The sequence below is a fragment of the Ambystoma mexicanum genome, chromosome 10 (assembly GCF_040938575.1).
Source record: "Ambystoma mexicanum isolate Mex_15411 chromosome 10, UKY_AmexF1_1, whole genome shotgun sequence".
Taxonomy (NCBI): domain Eukaryota; kingdom Metazoa; phylum Chordata; class Amphibia; order Caudata; family Ambystomatidae; genus Ambystoma; species Ambystoma mexicanum.
This window is the reverse complement of record NC_090932.1, coordinates 585,823,945-585,837,351: the sequence shown is the minus strand read 5'-3', so window position 1 is coordinate 585,837,351 and position 13,407 is coordinate 585,823,945.

The window sequence follows — 13,407 nt, the reverse complement described above, 5'->3', positions numbered from 1 at the left end:
TCAACACTGGCAGAGGAAACATTAGACATTACATCCTCCCTGTCCTCGTGGTCGCGATGGATCAGTGCAGCGGCAGAACCGTCGGTTCTGCCAGTGAGAGCAGCCCCACCACCTTCTGCACTGTCCTCGGAAGTTATAGCGTCAAGCTGCGCTTCTTGCCACGCCACGATTCTCTGGATCATTTCCAATTTTGTGCCTTGAGAGGAAACACCTCTCTCTGCACACATCTTTTTCAGCGTTTCTGATTTGGAAGCATTTAAAGTTAACAAGGTATTTGCTTCCATACTGTTTGATAGGACTATGGCCTTTTTAAAGTTATATTACAACAATTCACTACGTGTACTGTTTGGAATAACCTGAAATGCCTTAGTTCGAGCGCAACACTGGATACCTTCAGTCGTATCCCACCGCTGTACACCAATTTGTTAAGACGGATTTCTGAACTCTGTCCTGGTGGCGCAGAAGTTCAGAAGGCCAACCTAATTACTTGGAACAGGGTAACCTCTGGACAAGCCAGACCAATCAAGGTAGCGATCTCGGCGGTCAAGACTAGGTCTCAAGAGGGGTGAGGGTGACTGAAAGCCCGCAATGAGCACACAAAGCAAGAGCGCTTACAAACTACTCCAAACAGGTGTTATATCAAAAATATAAACACATTTATTTTAAGGCCTTTAAAACAACGACCGTAGCGAGAAAATCACAATAACACAGTATTAAGCCAACACATACCAAATCAACACAATATATATACAAATACACAGTCGCAAGCGTTTAAAGCACGAAATATGTAGTCCACCTGAAAGGAAAGGAAAACAGGCAGTGCGATAACGCTTTAGACTCAGTTCGCCTTTAGAGGCACCTAACTAGATGGAAGTCCGAGCCCTGCGAAGAGTGGAGCCTTGTGCTCAAAGTACCTGCCACGCCGGTGCCAACGGGCAAAAGGGGAAGCTCTTCGGAGGAAGTCAGGCAGTTCGGGTTAGTGCACAGCAGAAGGAGAACAGGTTCCGCAACTCAAGCGCAGCCTCCACAGCGGGCAGAAGCAGAGCGCGAGTACGGGCGAAAAGGGTGCTGTTTTACACAGCAGGGAAAAGCAATGGGATACTGCAGGAGGACGACCAGATCCTAGCTAAACTACTCACCGGTCCCCGAAGCAAGCAGACCCAGGCTTCTCCACGTTAGTTTCAGCAGCTGGCGGGTTCAGAAGAGCAGGGAACGCCTCGTAGTCGTGTAGAGCAAAAAGGCGTCCCAATCGACGAAACCAGCACAGTTTTGTTGCCGCAGCAGGACAACGGAGCGGCCGTGTGTATTCAAGCCAAATGTACACTCCTCCCTTCAGACTTGGGAACGCCAAGTGTACGAAGCGTGGGAGAGGGACAAGGACTCGAAACACGACACAACCTGGCGGCAGTTACAGAGCAGGACTCCCTTGTAAGCTGGTCAGTCAACTGGATGGCCCAGAGACACTTCCGAAGGCTTACTTGGCAGGAGATGATGAAGTCGCCGGGAATAGCTGTTCCTGCTATTCCAAAGGTCGAAGCACCAGTACAGGCCTTCTGGTTCGATCCAAGGAGGAAAGGGTTTCACAGGACGACAGCAGTGCAAAGGAGGATTCCTTCAGCGGGTCACCAGCGATTCCTCGGTCCAGCCTCTTGGTTGCAGGATACTTGGCTCCTGTATTCCTTCGTTCGTGAGAACTCAGGAGATCGACATGGTAGTGGTGTTTCCAGCTCCCTCTTATCCATGGTTCCCTTCGCGCCAAAACGGAGGGGAGCCAATGGGAGATCCGCTCATCAACACACATACCATACGTGGACCAATCACGGACCACGGTGGTCCCAGGCATTCACACCACCCTAGACTCTCTGGCACCCAGGATGTGTATTGGGACCAGACATCCCAGCCCACACCCTGGAGGCACACAAACGACATGTAGAAGCCCGCGAAAGCAACCACGTTTCGCGGGAAAGTACATGCCCAAATAAGGAAGGCCCCGGGTCGCCCGACCTGGGGAAGGTGAAGGGAGCAAGACGGTCAGTGGACAAGACAAAGGAGCCTCGTGGTCTGGCCATTTTGGAGAGCCAGGCCACCATTTTGGGTTCAGGGCAAAAACGTGCTCAGAACGCCAAAAGGAGCTCAAAATAAACAAAACGATCGCTGCCACCATTCGAGTCCCTGAATGACTTGCACCGATCAAATACCATCCTAAAAGAGTATCTAGGGTCTGTAGAAGGCTAGAGACCCAAGAGAGCTGTAACTTAGCTTACAGTGCCCTCTTGTGTCATGTTGCACAAAAGCCGCAACATGATAAAGGAAACTACGGGAAACAGCGTTCCCCGGTACTGACTGTCTTAAGGGCATGTCAGTTTCCCCGTAAGAAAGGAGCGAAAGCCCAGAGAAGTGCGGCAGAAGGCTGTACTTCTCTGGCAAAGTCAAGAACAAGGTTAAAAACAATAGCAAAAAGTTTAGGGGTTGCCACATGGAAGGAAAATTCCCTACAATTACGAAATCTTTCCTAACAATCACATCTCATGCTAAAGGGAGGGTCTCAGGTTTGGAAGGGGAAGGATTTGGATATCACATCTCATGTTATCGGAAGGATCTCAGGTTTGGTATTAGAAGTATTGAGATATCACATCTCATGCTATAGGAAGGCTCTCAGGATTGGAATGGGAAGGAGTTGGATATCACATCTCATGCTAAAGGAAGGGTCTCAGGTTTGGTAGAAGCATTGAGATATCACATCTCATGCTATAGGAAGTGTCTCAGGATTGGAATGGGAAGGAGCTGGATATCACATCTCTTGCTAAAGGAAGGGTCTCAGGTTTGGAACGGGAATGAGTTGGATATCCGATCTCATGTTATAGGAAGGGTCTAAGGTTCTGTATAAGCATTGAGATATCACATCTCTGCTATCGGAAGTGTCTCAGGATTGGAATGGGAAGGAGTTGGATATCCGATCTCATGCTATCGGAAGGATCTCAGGTTTGGTATTAGAAGCATTGAGATATCACATCTCATGCTATAGGAAGGGTCTCAGGATTGGAATGGGAAGGACTTAGATATCACATATCATGCTATAGGGAGGGTTTCCGTTTTGATATTAGAAGCATTGAGATATCACATCTCATGCTATCGGAAGTGTTTCAGGATTGGAATGGGAAGGAGCTGGATATCACATCTCATGCTAAAGGAAGGGTCTCAGGTTTGGAACGGGAAGGAGTTGGATATCTGATCTCATGTTATAGGAAGGGTCTAAGGTCTGGTATAAGCATTGAGATATCACATCTCTGCTATCGGAAGTGTCTCAGGATTGGAATGGGAAGGAGTTGGATATCCCATCTCATGTTATAGGAAGGGTCTCAGGTTTGGTATAAGCATTGAGATATCACATCTCATGCTATAGGAAGGGTCTCAGGTTGGAATGGGAAGGAGTTGCATATCACATCTCATGTTAAAGGGAGGGTCTCAGAATTGGAAGGGGAAGGATTTGGATATCACATCTCATGTTATAGGAAGGATCTCAGGTTTGGTATTAGAAGTATTGAGATATCACATCTCATGCTATCGGAAGGATCTCAGGTTTGGTATTAGAAGCATTGAGATATCACATCTCATGCTATCAGAAGGGTCTCAGGATTGGAATGGGAAGGAGTTGGATATCACATCTCATGCTAAAGGGAGGGTCTCAGGTTTGGAAGGGGAAGGATTTGGATATCACATCTCATGTTATCGGAAGGATCTCAGGTTTGGTATTAGAAGTATTGAGATATCACATCTCATGCTATAGGAAGGGTCTCAGGATTGGAATGGGAAGGAGTTGGATATCACATCTCATGCTAAAGGAAGGGTCTCAGGTTTGGTAGAAGCATTGAGATATCACATCTCATGCTATAGGAAGGGTCTCAGGATTGGAATGGGAAGGACTTAGATATTACATATCATGCTATATGGAGGGTTTCCGTTTTGGTATTAGAAGCATTGAGATATCACATCTCATGCTATCGGAAGTGTCTCAGGATTGGAATGGGAAGGAGCTGGATATCACATCTCATGCTAAAGGAAGGGTCTCAGGTTTGGAACGGGAAGGAGTTGGATATCCCATCTCATGTTATAGGAAGGGTCTCAGGTTTGGTATAAGCATTGAGATATCACATCTCATGCTATAGGAAGGGTCTCAGGATTGGAATGGGAAGGAGTTGGATATCACATCTCATGCTATAGGAAGGGTCTCAGGTTTGGTATAAGCATTGAGATATCACATCTCATGCTATAGGAAGGGTCTCAGGATTGGAATGGGAAGGAGTTGTATATGACATCTCATGCCGTAGGAAGGGTCTCAGGTTTGGTATAAGCATTGAGATATCACATCTCATGCTATAGGAAGGGTCTCAGGATTGGAATGGGAAGGAGTTGGATATCACATCTCATGCTATAGGAAGGGTCTCAGGTTTGGTATAAGCATTGAGATATCACATCTCATGCTATAGGAAGGGTCTCAGGATTGGAATGGGAAGGAGTTGTATATGACATCTCATGCCGTAGGAAGGGTCTCAGGTTTGGTATAAGCATTGAGATATCACATCTCATGCTATAGGAAGGGTCTCAGGATTGGAATGGGAAGGAGTTGGATATCACATCTCATGCTATAGGAAGGGTCTCAGGTTTGGTATAAGCATTGAGATATCACATCTCATGCTATAGGAAGGGTCTCAGGATTGGAATGGGAAGGAGTTGTATATGACATCTCATGCCGTAGGAAGGGTCTCAGGTTTGGTATAAGCATTGAGATATCACATCTCATGCTATAGGAAGGGTCTCAGGATTGGAATGGGAAGGAGTTGGATATCACATCTCATGCTATAGGAAGGGTCTCAGGTTTGGTATAAGCATTGAGATATCACATCTCATGCTATAGGAAGGGTCTCAGGATTGGAATGGGAAGGAGTTGTATATGACATCTCATGCCGTAGGAAGGGTCTCAGGTTTGGTATAAGCATTGAGATATCACATCTCTGCTATCGGAAGGGTCTCAGGATTGGAATGGGAAGGAGTTGGATATCCCATCTCATGTTATAGGAAGAGTCTCAGGTTTGGTATTAGAAGCATTGAGATATTACATCTCATGCTATAGGAAGGGTCTCAGGATTGGAATGGGAAGGAGTTGGATATCACATCTCATGCTAAAGGAAGGGTCTCAGGTTTGGTAGAAGCATTGAGATATCACATCTCATGCTATAGGAAGGGTCTCAGGATTGGAATGGGAAGGACTTAGATATCACATATCATGATATAGGGAGGGTCTCAGTTTTGATATTAGAAGCATTGAGATATCACATCTCATGCTATCGGAAGTGTCTCAGGATTGGAATGGGAAGGAGCTAGATATCACATCTCATGCTAAAGGAAGAGTCTCAGGTTTGGAACGGGAAGGAGTTGGATATCACATCTCATGTTATAGGAAGGGTCTCAGGTTTGGTATAAGCATTGAGATATCACATCTCTGCTATCGGAAGTGTCTCAGGATTGGAAATGGAAGGAGTTGGATATCCCATCTCATGTTATAGGACGGGTCTCAGGTTTGTTATTAGAATCATTGAGATATCATATTGCATGCTGTAGGAAGGGTCTAAGGATTGGAATGGGAAGGACTTGGATATCACATCTCATGCTATAGATAGGCTCTCAGGTTTGGAAAGGGAAGGAGTTGGATATCACATTTCATGTTAGAGGAAGGATCTCAGGTTTGGTATTAGAGGCATTGAGATATCACATCTCATGCTATAGGAAGGGTCTCAGGTTGGAATGGGAAGGAGTTGGATATCACATCTCATGTTAAAGGGAGGGTCTCAGAATTGGAAGGGGAAGGATTTGGATATCACATCTCATGTTATAGGAAGGATCTCAGGTTTGGTATTAGAAGCATTGAGATATCACATCTCATGCTATCGGAAGGATCTCAGGTTTGGTATTAGAAGCATTGAGATATCACATCTCATGCTATCAGAAGGGTCTCAGGATTGGAATGGGAAGGAGATGGATATCACATCTCATGCTAAAGGGAGGGTCTCAGGTTTGGAAGGGGAAGGATTTGGATATCACATCTCATGTTATCGGAAGGATCTCAGGTTTGGTATTAGAAGTATTGAGATATCACATCTCATGCTATATGAAGGGTCTCAGGATTGGAATGGGAAGGAGTTGGATATCACATCTCATGCTAAAGGAAGGGTCTCAGGTTTGGAATGGGAAGGAGCTGGATATCACATCTCATGCTAAAGGAAGGGTCTCAGGTTTGGAACGGGAAGGAGTTGGATATCCGATCTCATGTTATAGGAAGGGTCTAAGGTCTGGTATAAGCATTGAGATATCACATCTCTGCTATCGGAAGTGTCTCAGGATTGGAATGGGAAGGAGTTGGATATCCAATCTCATGCTATCGGAAGGATCTCAGGTTTGGTATTAGAAGCATTGAGATATCACATCTCATGCTATAGGAAGGGTCTCAGGATTGGAATGGGAAGGACTTAGATATCACATATCATGCTATAGGGAGGGTTTCCGTTTTGATATTAGAAGCATTGAGATATCACATCTCATGCTATCGGAAGTGTCTCAGGATTGGAATGGGAAGGAGCTGGATATCACATCTCATGCTAAAGGAAGGGTCTCAGGTTTGGAACGGGAAGGAGTTGGATATCCGATCTCATGTTATAGGAAGGGTCTAAGGTCTGGTATAAGCATTGAGATATCACATCTCTGCTATCGGAAGTGTCTCAGGATTGGAATGGGAAGGAGTTGGATATCCCATCTCATGTTATAGGAAGGGTCTCAGGTTTGGTATAAGCATTGAGATATCACATCTCATGCTATAGGAAGGGTCTCAGGATTGGAATGGGAAGGAGTTGGATATCACATCTCATGCTATAGGAAGGGTCTCAGGTTTGGTATAAGCATTGAGATATCACATCTCATGCTATAGGAAGGGTCTCAGGATTGGAATGGGAAGGAGTTGTATATGACATCTCATGCCGTAGGAAGGGTCTCAGGTTTGGTATAAGCATTGAGATATCACATCTCTGCTATCGGAAGGGTCTCAGGATTGGAATGGGAAGGAGTTGGATATCCCATCTCATGTTATAGGAAGAGTCTCAGGTTTGGTATTAGAAGCATTGAGATATCACATCTCATGCTATAGGAAGTGTCTCAGGATTGGAATGGGAAGGACTTGGATATCACATCTCATGCTATAGGGAGGCTCTCAAGTTTGATATTAGAAGCATTGAGATATCACATCTCATGCTATAGGAAGGGTCTCAGGATTGGAATGGGAAGGAGTTGGATATCACATCTCATGCTATAGGAAGGGTCTCAGGTTTGGTATAAGCAGTGAGATATCACATCTTATGCTATAGGAAGTGTCTCAGGATTGGAATGGGAAGGAGTTGGATATCACATCTCATGTTATAGGAAGGATCTCAGGTTTGGTATAAGAATTGAGATATCACATCTCTGCTATCGGAAGGGTCTCAGGATTGGAATGGGAAGGAGTTGGATATTCTAATCTCATGTTATAGGAAGGGTCTCAGGTTTGGTATTAGAAGCATTGAGATATCACATCTCATGCTATCGGAAGGATCTCAGGTTTGGTATTAGAAGCATTGAGATATCACATCTCATGCTATCAGAAGGGTCTCAGGATTGGAATGGGAAGGAGATGGATATCACATCTCATGCTAAAGGGAGGGTCTCAGGTTTGGAAGGGGAAGGATTTGGATATCACATCTCATGTTATCGGAAGGATCTCAGGTTTGGTATTAGAAGTATTGAGATATCACATCTCATGCTAAAGGAAGGGTCTCAGGTTTGGTAGAAGCATTGAGATATCACATCTCATGCTATAGGAAGGGTCTCAGGATTGGAATGGGAAGGACTTAGATATCACATATCATGCTATAGCGAGGGTTTCCGTTTTGATATTAGAAGCATTGAGATATCACATCTCATGCTATCAGAAGTGTCTCAGGATTGGAATGGGAAGGAGCTGGATATCACATCTCATGCTAAAGGAAGGGTCTCAGGTTTGGAACGGGAAGGAGTTGGATATCCGATCTCATGTTATAGGAAGGGTCTAAGGCCTGGTATAAGCATTGAGATATCACATCTCTGCTATCGGAAGTGTCTCAGGATTGGAATGGGAAGGAGTTGGATATCCCATCTCATGTTATAGGAAGGGTCTCAGGTTTGGTATAAGCATTGAGATATCAAATCTCATGCTATAGGAAGGGTCTCAGGATTGGAATGGGAAGGAGTTGGATATCACATCTCATGCTATAGGAAGGGTCTCAGGTTTGGTATAAGCATTGAGATATCACATCTCATGCTATAGGAAGGGTCTCAGGATTGGAATGGGAAGGAGTTGTATATGACATCTCATGCCGTAGGAAGGGTCTCAGGTTTGGTATAAGCATTGAGATATCACATCTCATGCTATAGGAAGGGTCTCAGGATTGGAATGGGAAGGAGGTGGATATCACATCTCATGCTATAGGAAGGGTCTCAGGTTTGGTATAAGCATTGAGATATCACATCTCATGCTATAGGAAGGGTCTCAGGATTGGAATGGGAAGGAGTTGTATATGACATCTCATGCCGTAGGAAGGGTCTCAGGTTTGGTATAAGCATTGAGATATCACATCTCTGCTATCGGAAGGGTCTCAGGATTGGAATGGGAAGGAGTTGGATATCCCATCTCATGTTATAGGAAGAGTCTCAGGTTTGGTATTAGAAGCATTGAGATATCACATCTCATGCTATAGGAAGTGTCTCAGGATTGGAATGGGAAGGACTTGGATATCACATCTCATGCTATAGGGAGGCTCTCAAGTTTGATATTAGAAGCATTGAGATATCACATCTCATGCTATAGGAAGGGTCTCAGGATTGGAATGGGAAGGAGTTGGATATCACATCTCATGCTATAGGAAGGGTCTCAGGTTTGGTATAAGCAGTGAGATATCACATCTCATGCTATAGGAAGTGTCTCAGGATTGGAATGGGAAGGAGTTGGATATCACATCTCATGTTATAGGAAGGATCTCAGGTTTGGTATAAGAATTGAGATATCACATCTCTGCTATCGGAAGGGTCTCAGGATTGGAATTTGAAGGAGTTGGATATTCCAATCTCATGTTATAGGAAGGGTCTCAGGTTTGGTATTAGAAGCATTGAGATATCACATCTCATGCTATAGGAAGGGTCTCAGGATTGGAATGGGAAGGACTTGGATATCACATCTCATGCTATAGGGAGGGTCTCAAGTTTGATATTAGAAGCATTGAGAAATTACATCTCATGATATCGGAAGGGTCTCAGGATTGGAATGGGAAGGAGTTGGATATCACATCTCATGATAAAGGAAGGGTCTAAGGTTTGGAAGGGGAAGGATTTGGATATCACATCTCATGTTATAGGACGGGTCTCAGGTTTGGTATTAGAAGCATTGAGATATCAAGTCTCATGGTATAGGAAGGGGATCAGAATTGGAATGGGAAGGAGTTGGATGTCACATCTCAAGCTATAGGAAGGGTCTCAGGATTGGAATGGGAAGGACTTGGATATCACATCTCATGCTATAGGGAGGGTCTCAAGTTTGATATTAGAAGCATTGAGATATCACAACTCATGCTATAGGAAGGGTCTCAGGATTGGAATGGGAGGGAGTTGGATATCACATCTCATGCTAAAGGAAGGGTCTCAGGTTTGGTAGAAGCATTGAGATATCACATCTCATGCTATAGGAAGGGTCTCAGGATTGGAATGGGAAGGAGTTGTATATGACATCTCATGCCGTAGGAAGGGTCTCAGGTTTGGTATAAGCATTGAGATATCACATCTCATGATATCGGAAGGGTCTCAGGATTGGAATGGGAAGGAGTTGGATATCACATCTCATGATAAAGGAAGGGTCTAAGGTTTGGAAGGGGAAGGATTTGGATATCACATCTCATGTTATAGGACGGGTCTCAGGTTTGGTATTAGAAGCATTGAGATATCAAGTCTCATGGTATAGGAAGGGGCTCAGAATTGGAATGGGAAGGAGTTGGATATCAAGTCTCATGGTATAGGAAGGGGCTCAGAATTGGAATGGGAAGGAGTTGGATATCACATCTCATGCTAAAGGGAGGGTCTCAGGTTTGGAAGGGGAAGGATTTGGATATCACATCTCATGTTATTGGAAGGATCTCAGGTTTGGTATTAGAAGCATTGAGATATCACAACTCATGCTATAGGAAGGGTCTCAGGATTGGAATGGGAGGGAGTTGGATATCACATCTCATGCTAAAGGAAGGGTCTCAGGTTTGGTAGAAGCATTGAGATATCACATCTCATGCTATAGGAAGGGTCTCAGGATTGGAATGGGAAGGAGTTGGATATCACATCTCATGCTATAGGAAGGGTCTCAGGTTTGGTATAAGCATTGAGATATCACATGTCATGCTATAGGAAGGGTCTCAGGATTGGAATGGGAAGGAGTTGGATATCACATCTCATGCCGTAGGAAGGGTCTCAGGTTTGGTATAAGCATTGAGATATCACATCTCATGCTATAGGAAGGGTCTCAGGATTGGAATGGGAAGGAGTTGGATATCACATCTCATGCTATAGGAAGGGTCTCAGGTTTGGTATAAGCATTGAGATATCACATCTCATGCTATAGGAAGGGTCTCAGGATTGGAATGGGAAGGAGTTGTATATGACATCTCATGCCGTAGGAAGGGTCTCAGGTTTGATATAAGCATTGAGATATCACATCTCTGCTATCGGAAGGGTCTCAGGATTGGAATGGGAAGGAGTTGGATATCCCATCTCATGTTATAGGAAGAGTCTCAGGTTTGGTATTAGAAGCATTGAGATATCACATCTCATGCTATAGGAAGTGTCTCAGGATTGGAATGGGAAGGACTTGGATATCACATCTCATGCTATAGGGAGGCTCTCAAGTTTGATATTAGAAGCATTGAGATATCACATCTCTTGCTATAGGAAGGGTCTCAGGATTGGAATGGGAAGGAGTTGGATATCACATCTCATGCTATAGGAAGGGTCTTAGGTTTGGTATAAGAATTGAGATATCACATCTCTGCTATCGGAAGGGTCTCAGGATTAGAATGGGAAGGAGTTGGATATTCCAATCTCATGTTATAGGAAGGGTCTCAGGTTTGGTATTAGAAGCATTGAGATATCACATCTCATGCTATAGGAAGGGTCTCAGGATTGGAATGGGAAGGACTTGGATATCACATTTCATGCTATAGGGAGGGTCTCAAGTTTGATATTAGAAGCATTGAGATATCACATCTCATGATATCGGAAGGGTCTCAGGATTGGAATGGGAAGGAGTTGGATATCACATCTCATGATAAAGGAAGGGTCTAAGGTTTGGAAGGGGAAGGATTTGGATATCACATCTCATGTTATAGGACGGGTCTCAGGTTTGGTATTAGAAGCATTGAGATATCAAGTCTCATGGTATAGGAAGGGGCTCAGAATTGGAATGGGAAGGAGTTGGATATCACATCTCAAGCTATAGGAAGGGTCTCAGGATTGGAATGGGAAGGACTTGGATATCACATCTCATGCTATAGGGAGTGTCTCAAGTTTGATATTAGAAGCATTGAGATATCACATCTCATGATATCGGAAGGGTCTCAGGATTGGAATGGGAAGGAGTTGGATATCACATCTCATGATAAAGGAAGGGTCTAAGGTTTGGAAGGGGAAGGGTTTGGATATCACATCTCATGTTATAGGACGGGTCTCAGGTTTGGTATTAGAAGCATTGAGATATCAAGTCTCATGGTATAGGAAGGGGCTAAGAATTGGAATGGGAAGGAGTTGGATATCAAGTCTCATGGTATAGGAAGGGGCTCAGAATTGGAATGGGAAGGAGTTGGATATCACATCTCATGCTAAAGGGAGGGTCTCAGGTTTGGAAGGGGAAGGATTTGGATATAACATCTCATGTTATAGGAAGGATCTCAGGTTTGGTATTAGAAGCATTGAGATATCACATCTCAAGCTATCGGAAGGATCTCAGGTTTGTTATTAGAAGCATTGAGATATCACATCTCATGCTATCAGAAGGGTCTCAGGATTGGAAGGGAAGGATTTGGATATCACATCTCATGTTATCGGAAGGATCTCAGGTTTGGTATTAGAAGTATTGAGATATCACATCTCATGCTATAGGAAGGGTCTCAGGATTGGAATGGGAAGGAGTTGGATATCACATCTCATGCTAAAGGAAGGGTCTCAGGTTTGGTAGAAGCATTGAGATATCACATCTCATGCTATAGGAAGGGTCTCAGGATTGGAATGGGAAGGACTTAGATATCACATACCATGCTATAGGGAGGGTCTCAGTTTTGATATTAGAAGCATTGAGATATCACATCTCATGCTATTCGAAGTGTCTCAGGATTGGAATGGGAAGGAGCTGGATTTCACATCTCATGCTAAAGGAAGGGTCTCAGGTTTGGAATGGGAAGGAGTTGGATATCACATCTCATGTTATAGGAAGGGTCTCAGGTTTGGTATAAGCATTGAGATATCACATCTCTGCTATCGGAAGTGTCTCAGGATTGGAATGGGAAGGAGTTGGATATCCCATCTCATGTTATAGGACGGGTCTCAGGTTTGTTATTAGAATCATTGAGATATCATATTGCATGCTGTAGGAAGGGTCTAAGGATTGGAATGGGAAGGACTTGGATATCACATCTCATGCTATAGATAGGCTCTCAGGTTTGGAAAGGGAAGGAGTTGGATATCACATTTCATGTTAGAGGAAGGATCTCAGGTTCGGTATTAGAGGCATTGAGATATCACATCTCATGCTATAGGAAGGGTCTCAGGATTGGAATGGGAAGGAGTTGGGTATCACATCTCATGCTATAGGAAGGGTCTCAGGTTTGGTATAAGCATTGAGATTTCACATCTCATGCTATAGGAAGGGTCTCAGGATTGGAATGGGAAGGAGTTGGATATCACATCTCATGTTATAGGAAGGATCTCAGGTTTGGTATAAGCATTGAGATATCACATCTCTGCTATCGGAAGGGTCTCGGGATTGGAATGGGAAGGAGTTGGATATCCCATCTCATGTTATAGGAAGAGTCTCAGGTTTGGTATTAGAAGCATTGAGATATCACATCTCATGCTATAGGAAGTGTCTCAGGATTGGAATGGGAAGGACTTGGATATCACTACTCATGCTATAGGGAGGGTCTCAAGTTTGATATTAGAAGCATTGAGATATCACATCTCATGCTATAGGAAGGGTCTCAGGATTGGAATGGGAAGGAGTTGGATATCACATCTCATGCTATAGGAAGGGTCTCACGTTTG